At 40.8% G+C, this 24,875-nt stretch overlaps 1 protein-coding gene across 4 annotated transcripts in view; it reads right to left on the reverse strand.

The window, feature by feature from the left end:
- The window catches only part of fibcd1b (fibrinogen C domain containing 1b), a 160,579-nt gene that overhangs the window by 25,398 nt on the left and 110,306 nt on the right, over positions 1–24,875 (reverse strand). The gene's annotated exons all lie outside the window — the stretch shown is intronic.

Raw genomic sequence — 24,875 nt, forward strand, 5'->3', positions numbered from 1 at the left:
TGGTGTGATGAAGGGTGTTAAGGTGACCCCCTGATGTCAGCTCCCGCAGCTCCCTACCCGTCCACCAGGCGAAATCTGTCTGATGGCCACACTGTTCACCTGCACACACTCCCCAAAATATGGTAACACAATCCTGGTTAAAAATTGGTGATTCCTGAAAAACAGTGTATAGACCGATACAAAAGTAATCCCTCTCAATCACTGTTTATGACCCGCTAGAAGTGTGGTGGTGTTTTTATCTGCAGAGACTCTAGCCTCTGCCTGTATTTTCTCATTATGCCTCTGCGCCAGTGCTAGACGTTCCTGTGCACAGTGTGCAGGTGAAATCAGGACAGGAAAAGGTAGAGACCAGGTGCCAGATAATAAGTAGCATGCATCAAAAAGAAGCCACAAAAACTTGCAGACACAGCACTGAAAAAATGCAAATACATAAGGTGAAACGCCAGGCGGACAAAGCTAAGCCCAAAACCAGAGTGAATCTGGAATCGCCATTCACTTTTAATGTAACATTGTTTACAAACAGTAACCGGCAATTCCTGCATAGTATACCTTTAAGAAAACGTGGACATATGATTAAAGGGATTATTATCTGAAACAAAACAGTAAGGGAATTATGTAGCGTGAAGCTGGGTCTTTGGCATAAAGACTTCTCTGCCACTGTCATTAGCAGATCTGTTCAATCATTTCTCAATCAAAATTTCAATCACCTCATCTGTTCTCGTTCAACATTCTTTTATGAGGAGATTCCGTTCATAAACTTTTACATCTTCAGGAAAATAAAATCCCTTCCCCTTTTAAAGAGCCTTTTCTCTACCACAAGCCAAACCAGACTTTGGTGCCAGCACAAGTAGAGAAGTGTAGGAATATACCTGTAGGCTGGTGATGAGAGGCATCAAATAAAGTACCCAGGCCTTGTGGAGAGGGCTACGAATTGCTCTGGTCCTCATACATATCGAAATTACTGGCAGAATTGCTGCAAATTGCAGCTATCTCCACTCCAGCAGTGCAATCTAGTGCAGATGGAGTGTCTGCCAGGGTACAGCCACACCAATCAGAGACAGCATACCCTCCTGAAGGAAGCAGGGGCCGAGCTGGAGGCTGAGGCATCATTGTGTCAGCATCAGGGCCTGATTGGCAAGACCTCAGCTGGCTGGCTGGCTGACTGGATCCCTGGACAGCCAGCATCAGTGTGTCGGACTGACTGAGGAGGAATCACACTGTTGAATAATTGATTGGATATGAATGCAGTATTGGAGGAGCTTTAACTGAAAACACTTACATGTGCTCTAAATAATAGATTGCAGGGGATTCAAGTCCTGGGAGATATTGTAGTTGATATTTCTCTTTGTCATGCAGGATATGGTATCATATCACATGTTCTTGCATTCCCTGACAGCTGGGATCGACACTCATCTTAATCAGTTCCCCTGATATGCTTTGATTTGCACTCTGTAGCTGGTGCTGGCACTTTAATCAACATATTAAGTACATTTAATGCACATATACACCTGCAATCACACATGGAATGCCATAAACTGTAGAAGTCAGTAGTGTTTAATAGGGCAAGAGATATGAAGAACTTTTGCTCTATGCACTTTAGTGCAGAAGAGAACAAAGGCACAGTTTTTGGCCAGAATTTGGGCTGGGTGATATAAAGAAAATCAAATATCACAATATTTTTGACCAAATACCTCAATATCAATATTAAAAAAAATACTGTATGGTTGACTACTGGTGCTTTCACAAAATATATAACGCAATGAGATTTTTGATAAATAATCATCAGTAATGTAGATATAGAGGGTTTCAAGGAGACTTTTGGTCATTAGGAAACAGCATGGTTGTTCCACTTAGACTTTAAGTCATTACTGCAGGAAATTATCATATGAGACCCTGAACTTTTGCCCTCCTGAAATTAAATACCAACTGTGGGAAATGGTGAGTTGTGAGTTGTAGGACCTTGTTGCTCAGTGGTAGGTTGTTCCCCTCATCAAGGTACAAACCTGATGTCAGAGATAAAAGTCTTCCCTAAAGAAACAAACTAGTGCAAAGCACGGATTGCAGCAGTTTAACGAAAGACCCGGACACTGTCGGGAAACTCCTGGGTGTGTAGCGCTCATTTTATTACCGGTAAGTAAGCTTGTTCAACCTTACAATTACTAGCCAACAGTCTACAGAGGGAGAGAAAAGCATTTGACTTAGTGTGTGCTGTGCATCTGTCTTGTCATTTTCATTCTCCAGAACACTGTGAAAGGTACCCGTAATAAGGTGAACGCTATAGACCCTGGAGGTTCCCGACAATGTCCAGTTCTTTCTTTTGATTCTTACAATCTACACTTTGTTGGCGGACTTTTAATTCTGGCATCAAGTTTAGTTTGTACCTTGTCGAATGGAACAATCTACCATTGAGCCTTTCACTCAGTGTGTATTTCAGTTTGGGAGGACAAAAGTTCAGCATTTTATGTGCTGTTTACTGCAGTAGTGGCTGAGGTGGAAGTGGAACAATGATGTTATATCATAGCAACCAAAAGATGCCTTGCAATGTCAATGACAAAGCGGATGAAGGCAAACAATAGAGCAGTTTAATAAGTTCAGAAAATCACATCACTTTACTTTAATGCAGCCTTTAAAACCAAAAAGACAACACCCGCAATATTACGATATCCAAAATCTAAGATGATATCTAGCCTCTTATCACAATATTGATATTACATCAATATATTGTCCAGCTCTAATTATCATTGTAATTATTAATAATAATTTGTATTTTATTTGTATATACTGTGTATCCATCTGCCTCAGTATGTTTCTATGAAGTGATTTTTAAGTATGAAACGTAATAGTTAACCTTCCTGAGAAAGAAATTATGCTATGATGTCGGCAAAGAAAAAATGATTCGGAAACACAAAACTCTTATTGTGAATCAGTGCAATGAGCACACAGAAGTCTACATGTGACTATGCACAGCACCCACACACCCACACTGAGAGCCACTTGTCACTGACCTCCGTGCGACATCTTTTCTCTAGCATATGCATTGATAGTATACAGAATTGTACCTTTCTGAGAAATTTGCTCATCTTTCCAAGTATTAAGTGAATAGTCAGGGCCCAGTGTAATACATAAGCCTCATAAAGCCCTTTTCATGTGGAGCCAATTATTGTGGCAGCAATTGTATGAAACAGTCTTGCTGAAACACTCACTGTCATAGTGAGGAATTAAACATAGTGTTAGCAAACTGCTGCCGTTGCTCTACCCCATGAAATAGTTTTCTGGATTATAATTATCAGTGGGTACGGCTGGAGGGAAATCTGCAGGGTAGAAAGCCAACAGGCAGTATGAGCCACATGGGTACAGTGCGTGGGCACAAACCGACTGTAAAGAGCTGCACAAGGCACTAAAAAAACAATTGTTTCCCTGATGCTGGGGTCATCTCTGGGTGATCACAATAAGCATTGCTTTGCTTTACTGCAATATGTTATAATTTGGTTGTGAAAGGTTCAACACATTATAGAATGATACTAAAAAATGGGCATAATTCACAGTGCTATGGGCTGTACAGTAGATACAGTGTAATTGTGCACTGAGGAGGGAAACTGTAATAAATGCATTACGGCCCTGTAGAATTAAGAGGCTTGGACGATAATTTGTCAAGATGTACACTTGCTGGCAGTATGCAAGAGAATCTCCAAGTCAATTAAATGATATATTTATATTATTCAACCAAATAATGACTGATTTACTGACAGGTAAAAATGAAATCATCAGTGAAATACAGTATTTTTTGGTAAACTCATCTTTGTTAAATACTAATTCTTATATTAGCGTTATATTTCTATGATGATTATAGATGTTACAATGGGCTACAGGCTTTATACAACATAGTCCATTATGATTAAAGATTGTGATGCTTATCTTTGTTTCACTGCTGCATTTACAGCAGCAAAGGGAGGAAAATGACTCCTCTGCATCTTTTATGAATAAATATATATAGAATGAATGTATATAAAACAATTACAGTCTAAAAGACTTCAAATTTTGAGTGTAAACCAGTACTAGATTATAGACTAAACATTTGTTGCGCTAGAGTGTCTTGACATACTCTGTTGGAATCACATAAATATACACTGCTGACTCCTTGTGTAAGGCAATATTGTGTACATCAACAGTAATTGTAGCAATGCTTTTGGAATATGGCGGCAACATAAAGACACCAATGGGTAATGAATCGCTGAAAGAGTACAAACCCACCACATCATGTGTTGAAAAATCACACCATTATGCTGTTGGATATGTAAACTGACAACTTGCTTTTCTTGTTGCGTCTGGGGGATCTAATGTAACCTGCTGTGAACACCTTACAGAATTTATTCATCCTAAAATCAAAAAATACATGTTATTCCTCTTCCCTATAGTGCTTTTTTATCAGTTTTGGTGCAAGTTGCCAAGTGTTGGAGAAATCAGCCTTCCTTTGAATATAATGGAACTAGATGGCACTCAGCTGATGGTGCTCAAAGTGCCAAAAATACATTTGAAAAACATCAATGTCTCTTTCCAGGAATCATGACTTGGTAACTCATGATAATCCACAGACTTTGTTGTGAGCAGTTTCATGGAGGAACTGTTGTCTTTCTACCATGCCCCCCAACGATATTACTACCTACAGTTAGCTCACCTAGCACAACTGAGCTAGCTGTTACAGCTCAGCTGAGGAGGACGCCACATGAAGTTCAGCACAAGTTCAATCAGGGAGACTCTTTGTGTGCTCATCCATTCACAGCTCTCTCCATCTCACTCCCACTGCTTCCTCTAATCAGCTGACTATGGGTGTTCACTCTTCTAGTTACCCAGTTATCCATCTAGTTATCCGCGATCTTTATCAGCCAATCAGGATGCTACTGCAAAATTTTAAACCTGCTCTCTTTTCTGCTGCCATCAGCTGCCATGTCAGGCAGAACTGTCGTACCCTCATCCACCTAGCTCAGCCCCAGCCATTGTATCCAGAGTCCACTTTTCCATCAAAATAGTTCCTATATGAATTATCTTTTTGCTGCACTTCATAAATTCGGATTTGGTAACAGATTTATTTCATGGATCAGACTTCTTTACACCTCCCCCCAGGCTAGCATCCTCACTAATGACATTCGCTCCAATTACTTTACATTATCACGTGGTACTCGACAGGGGTGTCCTCTTTCCCCTTTTCCCCCTTTTCGATTGCTTTAAAATCCCTTCCCCTATTCCGGGGAGTCTCTCACTCTAATTTGGAACTTAAATTGTCCCTTTATGCTGATGACCTCCTTATATATATATCAGACCCACTAACCAGCATTCCATCAATTTTATCCTTGTTGAAGAGTTTTGGTTCCTTTTCCGGTTATAAAGTCAACCTCCTTAAGAGTGAATGTTATCCCATAAATTCCTCTGCTCTATTACTCAAACAATCTGATATTCCTTTCAAAATTAGCATGTCGGGATTTAGATATTTAGGGATAAATGTCACCTGCTCTCTATCCTCTCTTTATGATGCTAATTTTTCCCCATTGCTGAAACAGACCAAGGCAGATTTGCACAGGTGGAACTCCTTGCCTTTGTCACTTATGGGTAGAATTAATGCAGTGAAAATGACTGTTGCTGAAATTTCTCTTTATGTTTCAATGTATTCCTCTTTGTTTACCAAAAAATTTTTTCAAATCACTGGACCAAATTATATCAACTTTTTTTGTGGAATGGTAGACCTCCCAGGGTGAAATACTCTTACAGAAGTTTAATTTTAATGGCGGTCTCACATTACCTAGTTTTCTGCTCTATTATTGGTCAACGCATATTCACAAATTTATATATTGGTGTCAATCCCCAGATTTGTTATGGTGTAGGCTGGAGGCTCAGTCACTTTCTTCCATCTTCCTTATTGGCCTTACTCTCCTCCTCCCTTCCACTGAATCCCTCCAGCTTCACAAGTAACCCTGTGGTGCTTTCCAGTCTTAAGATTTGGCTTCAGTTTAGGCACCATTTTAAATTCTTGTCTCCCTCCACTCTCATACCTGTAACTGAAAATCATCTATTTCCCCCTTCACTTACAGATATTTATATGGATGGCATCTTTTCCACATTTTCAGATCTGATGTCAGATTTTAATTTACCGGCTTCCCATTTGTTTCGCTATTTCCTGCGAAATATAATGCCAAGAGTGTGCAAAGCAGTAATCAGAGCAAAGGGTGGCTATTTTGAAGAAACTAGAATATAAAACATGTTTTCAGTTATTTCACCTTTTTTTGTTAAGTACATAACTCCACATGTGTTCATTCATAGTTTTGATGCCTTCAGTGAGAATCTACAATGTAAATAGTCATGAAAATAAAGAAAACACATTGAATGAGAAGGTGTGTCCAAACTTTTGGCCTGTACTGTATGTGTGTGAAGGTACGTACATATGTGTTTGTGGGCATATGTATGTGCGTACAGATATATATGTGTGTATATATTTATTATTTATTTATTTTTTAAATTGATTTTTTCTTAACGTCTGTTTAGTTATTATTCTCTCATATTACATATTTGTCACTTTTTGGACTTATGTAATTCAGTTTTTACTGAACAGAGACTTTGCTCCACTGTTCTTTCTGCTGTTGGCCCTCCCCTTAGAGGGCCCTGGGATTGTTCTGGGTACTGGGATAAAAAAAAACAAACAGAAAAAGCAATGTACAATGTGTGTAATTCTATTTCTATGAATGTATTGTTGCACTTCTTAAAAAGATTTAAAAAAAAAAAAAAAAAAAGTTCCTATATGAGTTTTTCAAATGCTTTGGTGTTTTGAGCACCACAAGTTGAGTGCCATCTAGTTCCATTATATTCCAGAGAAGGCAGACATCCCTATGGCTGATACGTCCAACACTCTGCAACTCACACCAAAACAATCTAGATGGACAAATACTACTACAGTTACAAGAGGACTATGTATTTTTCATTTTGGGTGGAACTGTCCCTTTAAGGCAGGAGAAAGTGCTATAGGGACTGTTTCTTAATTGCACCACAGACAAACGGCAATTAACATAGCGAGAACCATTGAAACTGCCCAATAATTTTTACAACATGGTCATGGGGGCTATTGTGAGAAGGAGACAGAATTAAGGCTTTTGATAGCAACTTGATGGGAGGAGAAACAATGGAAGCGACACACAGGGATGGATGGTGAGCACCTGGCGGAATAATGAGGCTATTTATTCCCTCTAACGGGAATGGAGAGTGTTCGGGGGAGACTGTGTAGAGCCTTGTGGAGAGTTTCTCTAAGCTGTGACCTTCCTGCAAGGTAGCAGCCTTTATTGACTCTCCACCAGTTTCAAATCAGCCTCTTATGCACATTGTGGCTGTGCATGCATATAAGCTTGTGCATATTGAGGCTTGGTGCATGTACATCTCATACAAAAGTCCTAGCAGGATTAGGCATTCATGCAGGGTTGTAATTGAAAAACACCATTTATAAGGTCCCCAATTTTTTTTAGGTAGTCCAGTAATATGAAGTAGATTCAGAAAGTTGTTATGAATAAAAATATAAAATACACCAATTACCATATTTCTGCTTCTCTTCCTCCCTAACAACCAATTGGATTTTTTTTTTCCAAACCTAAACACCACTTCTCCCTCTCCTACTCCTGTGTGTGCCAGCTTAAGTGCTAACAAATCCTTGCTAAAGTTGCTCATCTATTTCCTTCTATTTTCCAGCGACCTCACCAATTTTTTCTGCACTCATCATCTCTCCCACTTTTTCAGCCGTCCTCTCTGTCTCACTCTCTTAATGTCTCCATATATAATGCATTTTCACAAACCGTATGGGTATGGACATTGGCAAGCTGTGCCATTGCCTTTAAATGAGGCAGGAGCATCACCTATCTATTAGAGACTGGAGTAATAAATCTCCCAGAGAACAATCGATCAGCACTCCATCCCCCTCTCTTCACTAACCTGTGAGTGGTGAGAGGAGCTGACCCTTGACCTTGCTGCTGTCAGTGGTGCTGCTGCCAAGCTGAGAGAAGACGCAGCAACACATGATTGGAGTGCTTGGCAGATTTTCACAGATAAACCATTGACAGGGTCAAGGCATGTCCAGTGCAATTGTTTTAGCTGCGTTCTTTACTCCTCTATCTCTCAGAACAGATGTGCTTTCTGGGTAATCAGTGGTGCTGTGTACCACCGACATTTCTGAAGGTTTGTGACGCAATTCCATCTTGGTCTTCGGGGTTATGAAAAGTGAAGGTGGAAAAGAGGGGGGTGGTTTATGAATGGTCCCAATGACTATGATCAAATGTTTATGCAAACCCTTGGTCCTTCCCTTCCTGGCCATGCTGACCTTCACTGGCTTATTTCAATTGCACAAAACTAAGTGTCCACAGACAGAGTAATTGAAAAAAAAAAAAAAAAAACAACACAAAGAAAGGCGAAATGGGCCATCATCCTCACAGGAATTGTGATGTTCTTTGATTTGTGCTCTCTTTTGTAGATACAGTCCTCTTTAGATTTTCCACTGCGTGACAAGAGTACAAATACAAGCCTCGGGATGCTGCATTGTGGTGGAGGCAAGCTGTGGAGGATAAATGTGTGTAAGGATGTGTTTATGCACGGGTCCCTGGGAAAGAAAAAGATTAGGAGGAATGGGGAAAAAAAATAGAGAAATAGTTGCATAAGGTAAACATGCGGTGTGACTCTTTTCAGTATGGCTGCATTGCTACATTTAAACGTGTGAATAAGGACATGGTTTTGCTGCTCTTGGATGCTGGCGAGCAGCACATCTATAAATGCCTTGTTCTGTTTAGGTGGTCTTTGCCCTTAAGAGCCCTCTATAATAGAGAGTGTGGTTGTGCACCGTGCAGTGTGGTCAAATCAAACAAGGATCAGCTGCCTCGACACCGGTGGCTTAAAGAGCTTCTAACAATGGCAGCTAAATTGCTGCATTATTATGATCTTTTTTTATCCGACAGTTCTTGAGGTTCACTAACATTGGCTGTCACTCTTTAATGCCCTGCATTTCTTTTTCTGCCAGGACACTAATTATTCATCAGAGTTACATTAATCAACAAAGTAGGTTTACATATCACATTTATATAGAACACAGTATATCATCTTTAAAGGGAGCAGCGTGTGGGATTTAGTGGCATCTAGTGGTGAGGACTGCAGATTGCAACCATATACCGTAAAAATGATGGATGTAGCCACCGTGACGTCACCCACTGGTTTGTGGACTCGTGCTTTCAGCATTGAGTTCAGCATTTTGGCCAGCACCATGTTGGTTTCTTGGAGCCAGAAGTGACCATATTTGGGTGAGATGTGAGAGGCTGGCACCGTAGAGGAGCAAGGGGTGGATCTGCCTGAGAAGCCGAGGACTCTATCTGAACACAGCGTGTCACTAAAGCAGCCTTGCCCCTAATTATACGTAACTTTAGGCTTTAATAAAATGTTGTATGAAAAATTCACCCCCATACAGTTGTCATGAACAGGGAAATTATTATTTTTTGTACCAGACTAATTCAGGAATTGTAACACAGGGATTGACTGGCTTCAGAAGTCAGCCTTAAGTGGCCATTCAAAGAACTACTTTTGTTTTGGCTTCATTTTTCAGCTACAGAGGTTGTCGCATGATTGCAACCAGCTGAAACTTCTCCCATGTAGAAGTTAAAACACTGAATAAAGCAGTTTCACATTACAAGCCAATGTTTCTCCGACGTTGTTTGCCTCATTGCAGACAGGCTGCTCGCCCAGCACCTGTTAATGTGTGCTCGCCATTTTTCTTGGATAACTTAAGATCCAGACATTCTGGAGGTTTTTAAAGGAGGACTAATTATCTGCAAAGGTCTTTTCCTCTCCAAAACAATCAGACCCAGACACAGTAAAAACAGTGTCATATTTAAAATCAGTGTTTTTCCAATGCGGTTTGGCTCATTGCAGAAGGGTTCCTTACTACGGTAGCCAACGTGAAAATGCAAATGACCCTATCTAGAGCCAGTGTTTGGTTTGTCTATTCTGGGCTGCTGTAGAAACATGGCAGTTCAACATGGTGGACTCTGCAGACGAGGACCCACTCCCTATGGAGAAATAAACCACATGTTCTAATGTAACAATAGCGCAACAATGCCAGGTGGTTATTTATGAAAGAAAACATACATATAACACTTCTGCCAATATATTCCTGTAAATCCTACACACCGAACCTTGAAGCATTTTTTGTTTCATCTTCTCCTTCAGTTCGATTGTACGTGTGGCCTAGTGTATGTGTGTACGGACGGTATGTTCTCTCAAGGCTGAAGATGAATGGGCTCCCCTGCTGTGTGTGGCTCCTCTGCTTCTCTAAGCTCTGAGTAGTTCTACAGGCTGGAAGTTAATTGCCACAGACTCTGTGCTGTTTCACACTGATCTGAGAAACATGGGTAAAATTCCCTCCACAGAATAGAGACAAAGATACTAAGGATAGGAGAGAGATGAAGGGAATTAAAGACAGACACTTTTTTGGCAATTACACAGTATACTTACTGGTTTACCATGTGTATTTGTGTGAGTGCAGATGGGCGTGGGAGTGTTTGTCACTGCGTTTCATAGTCTTTTCCATTATTGTTACTCAGTGAGCATCAGTGAAGTTACTTACAAAAAAAGATGTGCTTACATATTTTTTGAACACTTTGCACGAACATTTTTTTGACTGTGTCTATACAATGGTTTTTCTCCTCATTCTCTTCAGGCTGCCCTTTCACTGTGAAGTGGCCCCTTTCTCGCTGAGGACTGACACAGAGAGCCAAGCCCGTCAAACGCCCATTTCAAAATTATAGTCATCCCCCCGCCTGGCTCCCATCTGCACCCTCACTTCTGCATAAACACACACAAAACACGCAAGTGTCTTATTCTTTGTGGCTCATCTCCCTATAATCACATGAGCTTACAATACTCAGGTCGGGTTAAGAGCTCAATTACAGCACTTGTGTATGCCCCACTCGTTAAAGGTGAGCAGTATGCAAAGTGGTTAACACTGCAATTTCCTGCAGAATTTTGTGCAATTTTACTGACAGGCAGAAGAAAAGACTGTAGAGGAGGAAAACAAGATTCGCTTTTCTTTTTCTTTCTCAGTGGCAGCTGTAAGTGTATCTTTAATGAGGCAGTGAGCCGAGAAACGTTAGATCACGGCGAGGCACTCGTCAGATAGAGGACAACTTCCAGGCACAGCAGTCAAGACACATGGGTCTTATTACACTGTTACCCCCACTCGTACTGTTGGGGACCATCACAAAAACATGATGATATGACATGCTCTGAGCATCCTCAGTAAAAAGAGAATTACTAAATACTTGAGGGGAAAAAAAGTGTATGTTGGTGCTGAAATGTAATAATGGAGAAATAATGTCAGTTGTTTTGCCTACTGGGCATTTGTTTTTCCTTTTTTTGATTCCATATGCTAATGACCAAAAACACACATTGGTTAAGTATGCTGTCATGCTCACAGACCAACACATACAGCTATTGTACAGTATGAAAAGCAAAAGTCAGCCAACATGTACACGTACAACATGAATTAACCCTATTGCCAGTCATTGACAATTTTTGAAAACACGGTTACATCACATTTGTACCTTTTTACACACAGCAGATATGTTTAAACTTTACATTTCAAAAATATGTGGTTAGGTTTAGGGACACAACCATTAGTGACTGTTTGGAAAAGATCATGTTTTGGGTTTAAATTTCTCTGTAAGAAATAAAAAACACTTTCCTGACAGGCAACAGAGCAATATGTTAGTAAAAAAACAACCACTTTTTGAAATTTCCTTGCAGGAAACAAAGCAATGTTTTGGTAAAAAAAAAAACATCCCCTGTGTGTGGAACTACCCCGTCAGGATGTGCAGCAATGTCTTGGTGAAACGCAACCTCTTTTCATGGCCTCCTTGCGGGGAATACAGTGATGTCTCTGGAAAAAATGGCCGCGATTCATTGCACTATCTCGGCAGGAAAAGTAGCCATGTCATGGTTTTACTTTTTTTTTTTTTTGAAAAACTGTATTGGTAAAAAAAAAAAAGCTTTTCATTGCACTATCCCACCAGGAAATGCAGCGATGTCTTGGTAAAAAACAATCTCTTTTCGAAATTTCCTTGCAGAAACCACAGCCATGTCTTGGTAAAAAAAACAACAGCAATTCATAGCACTCTGCCAGCATTATTCTGCAATATCTCAACCCCTTTCCATCTCACTATCCAAAAACAACCTCTTTTTGTAGCCTCCTGGCAGGAAACACAGCATTGTCTTGGTAAAAGCAATCTCTTTTTATTTCATTATCCCAGCGAAATGCAGCGATGTCTTGGTAACACCCTCTCCGGTATAAAAAAAGCTCAACAGCTCACCAACAATCACCCACGTTGGTGCAAACATTCATAGGTTGCCAAAACCCAACCAGTTTTGTTGTTTGTTGGTCTCGAACAGAGGTCTGCAGCTTTACAGACATCTCGTCTAGGTAACACGCCATGCGCCCTCCCCTTAACCTTCAATGACAAATCAGCTTGTATATAATGTCACTTTAGAAATGCTGATATAATACATATATGAAACTGTAACATGTTCACTGTACACACAATTGTACAATGCCTACATTTTCCTCTGGTGACTGGGCTGACTACATGTAGGGTCAAGTACACTGTAAATACATGGCTCTGGTCTCGCTGGAAACTGTACATGAAGTATGAGTGCAAAAGGGGTCTAAATAAATAATAACTTGTAATCAATAAAATGACTGTGTTGTGTATGGTATGCAGTGGTAAGCTTACAACAATGGCTTACAGCTGCACAGCAAGTCGGATATTCTGTGCAGGGCAGATGGCACCGCATAGCCATTAAGCAGATATTGTTTTGAGACATCATGTGGCTGAGTTATCTGTTCATTACTGTAAGAACACATGGATAGGAATTGCGCCTGCTTGTTTGGGCGCACGGTGATCTGACTTAAAGGGGCTGCAACAGAAACACAAGCCACAGTCATCATTATTGCAGGATGAGCGCGGGATGAAAGTCCAGACATGAAAATAAGACAGCTTCTGAATAAAGTTAAGTTTTCGTTCAGTTTCTCTGTTGTTCACCGACTCCTTCCTTTTGCCTCACTCTTGTTGTGCATTTGGATTCATGCATTTTGTTTAGACATCAGTGAGCTTAAGCCAAATCTGATCTGAAACAATAATGCTGACACTGGCACTCTGAAGTCTTACACTACAGCATCTGGTTTGCATCGCTTGCTATGGGAAATGACAAACTGTCAAAGAAACAAGGACACGATCCATAACATTTTCATCTACTTTTAGTCCCCACTGCCTCAGGCTGAAGTTGTTTTGTTTTTTTGCTGTTGTTGTCTTCTTTTTTTTTTTTAAGAAATTTAATTAGGCTTATTTTCAGTTCACATCTCCTACAGCTGGCTTATTAAACAGCTGAGTAACTGTATTAGCATTTTTGTTTTTAGATTAAAACAATCCATGAGGGCTACACTTGTCTTATTTTCCCTGCGGGATGGGGCAGACAGACTTTCAGCAGAATATATGGGATTGTATGCGACAGCTTAAGTTAAGTAATTCCAGGCCAGGGTTAAAGGGGTTTGCAAAACATGTTTGCTGACTCAGGCGGTGTACAAGTCCTGGAGGGCAGGCATTTTGGTGCCAATGATCTTTTCATCAGTTTGGGCCATCTGTTGTGGCCTGTGCTTTTCCTGTGTTGTGGCCAAACCAAAGCACACACAGCCAACAGACACCCAAACTAGGTGTGTATAATTGAAGTAACAGCTCCTGTTGCAACTTTCTCAGCTGGCATAGGAAGAACACCCTCTGCTGGGCTTTTTTTTACAAAGCTTGGTGTAAGCCTAAAAAACTTCCATGGCATTTGCTATGCTGTGCGGTACGGGAGGTGGTGTGAGAAGTGGAGTGTCAGATAAAGGAGTAGTTTCCCCAGAGGTACACTCATTTGTGTAGAGGGAAAAGAGCAGTGGGGAGAGCACACACACATGCCTGAATAATGCCAGAACTGGATGCAAGTCTCCCCGGCTTCTCCTGTTGCTTCCTGTCTTTCAGGAAGTTGGTGACTCACTGGTAGAAGTGGCTCCCTGTATGAGCGTTAAGTGAGTTAGTTTTCAGTGGAGGAGTTCTAGGAGAAGAACAAGGATCCTTGCATGCAGTTAACTCTCCATTAAAGATGTTTCAGGAAAGCGTGCAGTGCCATAATGACTGCTTCATTAACCGACGTGTTTGCCCGGTAGGCAAACTGCAGGGAATCCAGCAGGGGGCCTGTGATGTGCTTCAGGTGGGCAAAGCTGGATTTTCAAAGAACTTTTGTGATCACAGATGTGAAGAAAACATGCCTGTAGTCATTGTTCCTGTCATGCAATCTTTATGGAGGAACAGTACGGTTACCGAGCATCTGAAGCAGGAGGGACACAAGTTGACTGATCTGCTTAAGATCTGTGTGAAGACAGGAGCCAGTTGGTCACCACAGGCCCTCAGACAGAAGTGTGAGACGCCATCTGGGCCTGGGGCTTTCCTGGTCTTTTGTCTGTGAAAGAGTCGCAAGACATCCTCTTCACTGATGCAGCATGCAGGTTGGCTAGCGGAAGAGATGGGTGAGGGAAATCAATTGGAATTGTAGGTTGTGTAGTGAGTGAGTTGTGAGCTTTTGTTTTTTGTTGTAGCTTTTCAGTGTTGCCTCTTTGGTCTGCTCTAATGTCTTTTCCACTGCTTTGGACCTCATCGTTGGCCTGATGAAGCTGCCTAACTTTGGCCATAAAATGATTTTTATTGCTGTATTTTAAACAAGTCTTGGTAGGAACACATGTTCGGTCCATCTGCACTGACACCTCACAGTGTTGCAGTAGCTCAATCATATCACTGGCCCATCTTCCCACAACGTCTGCCACAGGCTTTCTTGATTTTAGTTTTTGTGAGTTGGGAGAAGATGAGAGATCAGAGGGTCCAAAAGCTGTATGGGGGCCAGAACAGTACGCTTCCTTTAATACTGTGTGACATTGTGTTTCTGTTCCCAGTGGGATGCTTAATATACTTTCTGTATTTGTGCAGTTCATGGCTGAGGTTTGCTCAAAATCCCCTGGAATAATGAGAACCGACTCTGGGTGTTCTTACTCCATACTGGTTATCTGGTTAGCCAAGCATTGCAGCGCCTCGCTCACACAGGCTTGAGGCGGACGTAAACACTGGCCAGAATAAAGGAGGAAAACTCCTGTGGTGAATAAAACGGCTTACCGTTAATGAAAGGAGCTTGAAGGTGAGGGCAACAGATTTTCTTTAGCACCGTGACATCAATACACCAACCGTCACTGATATAAAAGCAGATTCTGCCTCCCCTAATTTCCCTGATTCACCGGCTCTGATACGAGGTCCAGTCTTCAGAGTGGAAATCCAGGCAGATATAATGCAATGTCCTGGGTGGATTCACCTCGCCAGGTTTACGTGACTCAAAGTGCAACAGAGAGGGAGCAGTGCTTGCTGTAACAGTTTGTCTATCTTATTGCCCAGAGAGCAAAGAGTCATCAGGCGTGTACTCGTGACCAGACTGTAAAAACCCCACTGGTGCAGCTTTAGCAGTACTACCATGTTTTCCCTGTTGCGTTAGAGGACTGCTGCTCCTCAAAGTGGAACACCCATTAAACTCTGTGTGTGAGATAAAATAATGTCAAAATGCCAATAAGGGTTTAACAGTCTTTTTTCCTCCAAATGCTTGATTTTACCTCTAAGTTTGAGGTTTTCTTTGTTGGACTATTCACATAATTCTTGTACTTGTGTATTGATTGCAGAAAAAAATCATAGCAAAATGACTGCAGGATGAAAAAGAAGTAAAATAGCTGAATGAAAGAGGAGGATGGGGTTTTTCCCCTATTGTAAATATAAATAAACAGATTACGGGAGTCCAATCTAGCAATTGGTATGACAAAGGGATTCATATTAATTCCTCTTACTTGGAGCGACCAGAAAACAAGAATTCAATCTAGAGATATCGATTAAGCCGTTAATGCTCCAGTGATTAATAAAATAGTGTACTGCTGAAGAATGTTAAGTGTTCCCGTTTTTCGTTAAATGGAAAAGGTGAACAAAAACAAATCTGTGATTCAGCATAAATATAATAAGATAATACTGATTTGAAAACTTAACTTTTTTAAAATTCATTTTAAAGGGACAGTTCACCACAAAATCCAAAATTCATATTTTTCCTCTTACCTGCGGTGCTATCTATCAGTTTTGTTTTGGTGTTTTGCATGTGTCCAGCTGATTTTTTTAAAGGCACAGTCCATCTCCGTAGTCAATGATACATTTTAGTCCTTCTATCTGGAGTGTTATTTATTAGTCGAGATTGTTTTGGTGTGAGTTGCAGAGTGTTGGTGATATCTGCTGTAAAGATGTCTGCCTTCTCTCAAATACTATGGAACTAGATGGCACTCGGCTTGTGGTGCTCAAACAATCAAAAAAATCACATACAGAAATCATGACTCAGTCACTCAAGATAATCCACAGACCTTGTTGTGAGCTGTTTCATGTAGGAACTCTTTTCTTTCTACTGAATCACCTGCCATCCGCTTCATGGCACAGAAGGAAACATGTATCTACTGCTAGCTCACCTAGCATCACTAGGTTACAGCTCGGTACAGCTCAGTCAAGGAGGACGCCATTAATGTTTACATCTCACACAGTTACAAGCACGAGCCTCCCATCCATGAGCACATTCATGCTTTTTACTGGGTGGTGCAGCGTATCCTCAAACAACAGTTCAATCAGGAAATCATGACCTGGCTACTCAAGATAATCCACAGACCTTGTTGTGAGCAGTTTCATGTAGGAATTGTTTTCTTTCTACCAAGCCATGCCCCCCCTAACCAAATTACTACCCACAGCTAGCTCCCCTAGCACCACTGAGCTAGCTAATATTGCAGGTCAGTGGTGCTCATCCGCTGACTATGGGTGCTCACTCCTCTAGTTATCCAATCAAACAAGATCTCTATCAGCCGATCAGGATGCTATTGCAAAATTTTAAATCTGCTCTCTCCTCTGCTGCTGTCAGCTGTCATGTCAGGCAGAATTGCCGTACCCTCCTTCACCTCATTCACCTCCAGTCATCGTATCAAGAGTCCAGGACAAGCTCAACAAAGGCTCATTTCTCTTCTCATCCAGATCATCGGCACTTCTCCATCTTCCTCTCAAGTCATCTTCACGACCTCTACCACCACCAGCATCTAGACCCCAGGGGGGTTTCCTATTCGACTATGGATTCATCACCATCTTTAAATCATACCATCTCTATGGGGTCTAATCTCTGAAGACTCATGTTAATAAATATTCTTTTTACTATAAAAAATGAGTCTCCTGATTGGAATGATATTCTACAAATTACCACCCCAGGAATGATGTTACACCCTTAAGTAAATTAACATTAGTTACAAAGGTTAGGTTTAGGCAAGTAAAGTTACTGTGGTTAGGTTTAGGAAAAGAAACATGGTGAGGACGTACCTTAAAATGAGTCAAGGTTCACTTAAAATTGGTATAAGATAATATACAAACAGAGCATGAGAACAGCCCACGCAGTGATTCGGTTGGTAGGTGCGTTTCAGTAGAAAGAAAATAGTTCCTATGAAACTGCTCACAACAAGGTCTGTGGATTGTCTTGAGTAACCGGGTCATGATTTCTGAAAAGAGACATTGCTGTTGAGTTTTTCAAATGTATACTTGGCACTTGAGCACTTGAGCACTACAAGCAGAGTGCTATCTAGTTCCATTATATCAGAGAGAAGGCAGACATCATATGACAGATATCTTCAACCCTCGGCAACTCACACCAAATCGATCTGGATTGATAAGTAACACTACAGGTACGAGGACTAATATGTATTTCGGATTATGGGGATGAACTTTAAATAAATCAAGTGGTCATGTGTTGAAATAAAATATGATTTTAGCCACGCTTTTTCAGGGCTTTTTACCTTTATACACCAGACAGTGTGAGCTTAAAGGACAACTAAACTAAGAACTAAAATTTCTGACAAATAGGCTTCAGAACACTTTTGAAATATTTCTTTTGAATGTCAATCCCCTGATGATACGTTTCACAAAGAGAAAAGGCAAAATGTCACAGAAAATTAGTTGTGGCAACTTTAGGCTGATATTCTATAATTCTACAATACACACTAGCTAAAGTGACAGCTTTGACTGTTGTTATAATATTTTGTTTACACAAGTATAAATTATAGCTGCAGTTTACGGACGCAGAGCCAGGAGAGGGGGCACAAATATGACAATAGACAATTTGTCTTTCCTTTCTCTGCTGGATTTAAGAGCTGCTTTCAAGACTTCCACAGACCAAGGTATGTTATTGTAATAGGCCATCTGGAAAACTAGGTTAGTCTCTTTGGGACAGCATTAAACTGTTTCAGGACCTACATTACAGGTAGACAAGTCGACATCAGCCTCGGAGACCAGGTGTCTAATAGATTTGACGGCAACAATGGAATTGCCTTGACCCAGTTTTATGCTCCTTTGGGAGAGATTATTCAGCAATATGTTAGTTTTTACAGTTACACACAGCATGCAGAAATTATATCTGAGCTATAGGACCAAAATTCTTTTTACTGTCTGCTTGCATGACAAACAGTGTAAACAAATAACAGCAGATGTGTGACGCATGATGTCCTTTAGTTAAAAGAAAAGGGAAAAATAGGCCTTAAATCAAAGACTCTTGCTTTACATCAAACAAAAACTGAAGTTGCAGACCAGATCATTACTGATATCGTTAAACGATTACTTAAGACTGCCTTAAATCAAACTATCACACTACTGCGGCCGTTTTTTTTATGGAAATACATCAAAAATAGAGCCTTTATAAAGTGGAAAAGATTATTGCAATTACTCCGCAACTAGAACTGACACAGCTAACTGACACCTAAGTTGTGAAACTGTCCAATGAAAAAATACCCTGTTTAATTTACTCAGAACAAGTGGTGCTAAATTGAGTTCAGATCATTTGCCTCATGCATGTGGTAGCTACCGAATGTGCTAGAATTTTCTCACAAGTGTGACTGTGTTATCCTGCACACACATCTCTCAGGAGTTATTAAATGCAGTGAACGTGGTTACTTTCAAAGACAGCCACAGCATGAATGATGTGTTAACTGTGACTGGCTCTCTTATTCTTCATTTCATCATCGTTCGTAACACTTCTTCAGGTGACTGTTAATGTCACTACTGTCACACTATTAGAAGTTCAATACTTGTAGCAGTGTTCCAAAATGAAATCAGAACCTAGCAGCATATTAGGATAATAAGAAATGTACAGATCTTCAGAGATGGAGGTTGGCATTAGTGAGCAATATTTGTCCGACGGAGGTAACTGCAATGAATTTCCTTCTATATGCTGCAGGCAAGCATGGATCCATTTTTCATTTTTGCCCTGAGGGTAATCGATGATGGGGGTGACGAGACAACAGCACACCCTGAATGAGCAAGGGTACTCTGAAAGGTTCAAAGTAGCCTGCCGGCTCATTGAAATTCAGCCTGCTAAATCCGGAGCTTTCCATATTCTCACCATGCTCCTTCGGCGTACCATAGGGAGATCTAGCTGGCACTCTAACCACGTTTTTTATTAAGGGGCTGCACTCTGTAATGGCCTCGGGTCAGCAAAGAGACCTAGATCTCCATTAATTCACATAAACTCTGAAAATGCTACAGTATATACAAGCATAAGGACACAGAGTGGTGAAGGTGGTGAGGAACCCGAAACCATGCAGGTCCACCTAATGTTATACAATTACACAGCGGCTGTCCCAAATGTTTCAGATGTGTTGTTCTGGACCTGCAGTCCAACCTATTTACATATTGTGAATTATTAATTACCAGTGCTCATGTCTGATGGACAAGGGCCCAGAATAGCTTAATGTTGACATTCTGATATATTAATTATGTCATTTGTGTAAAATACCAGTAGAATTTTAATAACAAACTCATAAAACAGTAGCTACATAGAAGCAATAAATGCATCTGTACCACTTTTTGTTGTGTTAAATTTACAGCTGTTACTTTACTTTCCTCTAGGCAAATCTAGGTAGTGAAGGCATGACCCACCCTACTTCGCCTTACTCTGCCTCTGACTGTCTTACTCTGTCATTCCTACCCTTAACCTGACCAATTTCTGCATCTACAATGCAGCTGAATGAAACATTTTCATGATTTATTTGTAATAAAAGTAATAAACAGAGATGAGACACCAAATCAAATAGACCATCTACCATGTGCCATCCAGTAACCAGAGGGAACTTCTTTTTTTCAATTTTCTTGAATTTTTTAAGTGTTGATCAATGAAAGTGCTGATGGAATATAATACAGCTACTCTCAATATTTTCATTTCATGTCATATATTTAATTTCACATATATTTTTTGCCGGTAAAATTACAGCAGTACATTTAGACTTAAATGGAGCAACACCTGCAAGCTAGTTCAGGCAGTCAACACAAGCTACACTGATTCATACACACACATCATACATCACTCCCCATATGTCAACTACAAAACATACCCTCCCAATTTGGCGGTCTATTTAAGCTGCAAAATTTTCCCATTTGTCTCTTCGCCTTGTCAGTGCTGCTGCTGCTGCTCTGTATCGGTACTGCTGCTCGCTCTTTCAGCCCCACCTCCACCCCAGCATCCACCTGCAGGCTCCAGCTAAGGGGGTGAAATATTTAATCATCACTCCCCAATATCTCACGTAAACATATCTGTGGGGAGTAATGAGGCTGGAGTCTAGACGCCAAACTCTACCTATGTTCTGCTGTTGAAATAAACATTTAAATGTGAGTTGTCTGACTGAACTTACAAAAGCATGGCCATTGCACCCTGATCTCCACCTTTGGTGACGTGTCTGTATTTAGAATGACTGCAAACTGAGCTCACCACAGCTACTTATTAAACAGATATTTTGAAGTGGGGTTGCACTTGTATGTGGTGCTTAGCTATATTTAGTGTATTACCTACAGTGGATAGCGGTTAGCAAGCTCCGAGTTTGGAGAAGCAGGCAGGAGTGCCAGCACGGGAGCTAAAAAGTGCACTGCTGTGGATGGGGGCCAGCAGCAAAATGTATTTTAGCCACCTAGAAAAAGGCCCACCTAAAAAAAATCAATATCTGTGTAAGTGTACACTATATTTAGAATATTTTCACCACTTTACCTTGGGCCCAGACAGCCCTGTCCAACCAGGAACTGAAGCTGGTTGTGTTATTGTGTGACTTTGCTCAATCCAGGCTAACTCTTTAAAACACTAAAGTCAAACAATAACCCTTAGATCTAACTAATTGAGGCAGCGGTAGACCAACAGCTCCTGTGTCCTTCATATAGAGCATTGATAAGTTTCACTGTCAATTAAGTTCTCCATCATGAAGGGCTGACGGCAAGGTAAAGTGGTGAAAATATTCTAGATATAGCGTACACTCAAACTGATATTGATTTTTTTAGATGGCTAAAATGTTTTGCTGCTGGCCCTGATCCATGACAGTACATTGCTTAGCTTCCATAGTGGTACTCATGCTTGCTTCTCCAAACTTGGAGCATGCTAACATCTACTCTAGGAAAGACAGTGGGTGCGGTTACATGATGGCTTCTCATTCGGAATTAAATAAATCTGAATGAAATCATTCAGAATTAAAGTTCTTCCAGGTAGTTGACATGGGAAATATTTATTCTGAATGAGGGTTTACACCGGAGATCAGTTTAATCGCCCTTTAATCGCCTGTATTCAGGTCTGCTCAAGGTTTGGGGCAGGCAAGGTTTCTGATTGGATAGGGGGCGGGGCGAATGTTACGTGTTTTAGAAAACACTGTAGTCCTCGCTCCAGATAACAAGATGCTTGACAACGCCGTTCTTAGTGCCTTTTTCTGGCTTGTTTTGCTTATATTCTTGAAGCAGCAGTACGACAACAACCTTGTTCGGCTCATGCTTCATCTATTGTGGAGGAGAAGGGAGGTAGAAGGTCGAAGAAGCTGCGGCGAATGGAAACCGGTTAGTGCAACGAGTCAGCCCGTTACTATGCGCGCTATATACATCATTGCGCCAGAAGGGCACGGAAACAAGCATGCACAGAAAGACCGGAATGAACTCAAAGTGCGAGAAATTCTTTCATTCGGAATTAGAAACTGAATATTCCAGCCCCTTACATCGGATTGAATTTGCAGTCGCATTGGCCATTTTCATTCTGAATAAGGTGTTTACAAGATCACTTTTAATAGGAATGAACTTTCATTCCAAATGAAAAGGAAATTAAACTGTCCATGTAAACACACTCACTGACTATGGATTAGTACCTCATACAGCAACACTTCAAGAAATCTGAATGTCCAGTGTATTGCCCCTGAAGTGTGGTGTGTAAAAGTGTACTTTAATTTTGAGTGCTGATGGGAGAGTATCTCAGCTGTGGTATGGCACGTCCATAACCTTGACCATGACCAAGTGTGTGTTTTTACAGAAATAGACTTCTTCGAGCTCCGCTTACTCCACCAGTCTGATCTCGTACACACTGTAATGAGAGGTTTTAAAGACACACACACACAGACGAACCATGGTGATAGCTCATTAACACTGCTGCTCAATCCAAATTTCCTCAGGAAACAACATTTCTGCAAACGCTTAGCGCTTTTGGGATTGGTGTTTTTGTGCAAGCAGACCAGAGATATGGTGATCAGTGATGCACTCACAAGAATATGAAACAGCTTACTATCCAAATATTTTGCCCATGAATGCTGATTGGGCAATGAACTTTCTTATTTAATGACAGGTTATATGAAGTGTACAAGCACAGTTGTTTTCACATTGACTTTGTTTGATGGGATGAATCATCACTGGTGGGCATCTGGCCAGCTTCAGACTGTTGTCACCATCACAATCTCACTGTTACAGTTAGGCATGAATCACAGTGGAGTCACAGTATGTAGGACATGAGGTAAGTGGGAGAACAGTAAAACCCTGAAGGTTCCGGGATCAGGACTAAAAAAGTGAGTCCTTGAATGGTGGCTAATGATTCGAAAAAGCTGCATCCAAGTACAAGCCCGCCCAAGGTCATGCTCTCAAAAACAGTATTTAAAGGTTCAGTGTGTGGGGGGGATATATTGACAGAACTAGAATATCATATAATAAGTATGTTATCTTTAGTTTATAATAACCTGAAAATAAGAATCACTGTGTTTTTTGTTACCTTAGAATGAGCTGTTTTGATCTTCATAGGGAGCAGGTCCTCAACTACGGAGTCTGCCGTGTTGCACTGCTATGTTTCTGCAGTAGCCCAGTAAGCGCACATTGGCAGGGGCTAGGCTAGCAGCCCGTCTCCGGCATGCCAAACAGCATTGAGGAAAAACTAACTTGTGACTTGAAACTGTTTTATCCAGTGTTTTTACTGGTTTTAATCACCTGGTCAGTTTGTTTTAGAGAGGAGGAGAACTCTGCAGATAATTCGGCTCCCGGTAAAAACCTCCTGACCAATGAACACGGAAGAAATTCTAAAAGGGGATTTGTACTTGTGTGGCAGACCTTATGCAGTAGCTTACGAACATGACCTATGCCATTGTGAGCATTTAATCTTGTGCAGTGGTGTGTCTGTCTCACTCTGCAGTTACACTTCTTAAACAGTAGTCGGTGGTGGGGTTTCTGTGAAATGCTGTAAAGTTTAGTTGAGTCAAAACACACCCAAAACACACTATAAACATGGCTTAATAGAGACAATCTCAAACACAAGTACACAAATCAGCTTCACTACGACCAGCAGCATTCACAGACAAAGCGCTTGTCTTTTGCTGGACACATTTTCCCCACAAATACAACATGCTAATGTTTTCTGCAAAAGCCTATGGCATTTTACAGTGTATAAATTAGCCTAGCGGCTAGCAGACTTGTTCTCTTCTGATATGAAGCCAGGGACAACAGCAACATTTTACAAAGTTAACCTTACAAAATTCGGCTCCATTACAGCTCACAAGGTTCACCAACAAAACAACTGTCTTATACTAAACACGTTTTCCAAACAAATGTAACATACTAACGTTATTAGCACAAGCCTATGGCATTTTACATTGTATAAATTAGCCTAGCGATGAGCAGAGATTTCTTCTGCTCATATGAAGCCAGAATAACCCCCAAAGTATAAATCCCCGAAAGATAAATCAAACCCGACTTCAAATCCTATTTTTGTGGAGGCTTTATTGTCTTCACAATTTATTGTTTCTCATCTGTGGGATTAAAATAAATAAAAGCTTTGGTTTCATCTTAAAAAACAGACAGGAAGTCTGTCTCACTACGTGGACGCAGAGCCTACACTGTAGGTAAGGTGTCATTTCTACGCAGAAGTATAAATCCCACGTAAGCAGTAGAAGTTTCAGCTGGTTGCAATCTGCAATCCTCACAGCTAGACACCACTAAATCCTCCTAAATCTTACACACTGTTCCTCTTAAGAACAAGGGTCTCTCATCTATATGAAAAGCCTCTTTGCGGGATCCTCGTTCTTTTTGTTTTTGGTTGCATGTTTATGGGACAACACAGTTTATCTCTACATGCAGACTGTAGGTAACTATGGTGACATTAGAACTGAATGTTAAATATAGAATAACAAGAAATAGCATTGAGGCATGGTGGTTGAGATTATGTAGCGATTAGACACCCAGAGAGATGATGATTATGTGATAAAATGCTGCCACAGAGTTGCACTCCCTCAGCTGCAGTTGTTTAAGTCATGTCATGTGTTCAGTTTCATAGGAGCTTTTGTGGTTGTCAATTTTCATACCTAACACCTGATGTGAGAATCTTGCGTCTAGCTCTGCCTCATGCTCTCCTGCCACCTGAAG

Source organism: Epinephelus fuscoguttatus, linkage group LG18, assembly GCF_011397635.1.
Source record: "Epinephelus fuscoguttatus linkage group LG18, E.fuscoguttatus.final_Chr_v1".
Lineage (NCBI taxonomy): Eukaryota > Metazoa > Chordata > Actinopteri > Perciformes > Serranidae > Epinephelus > Epinephelus fuscoguttatus.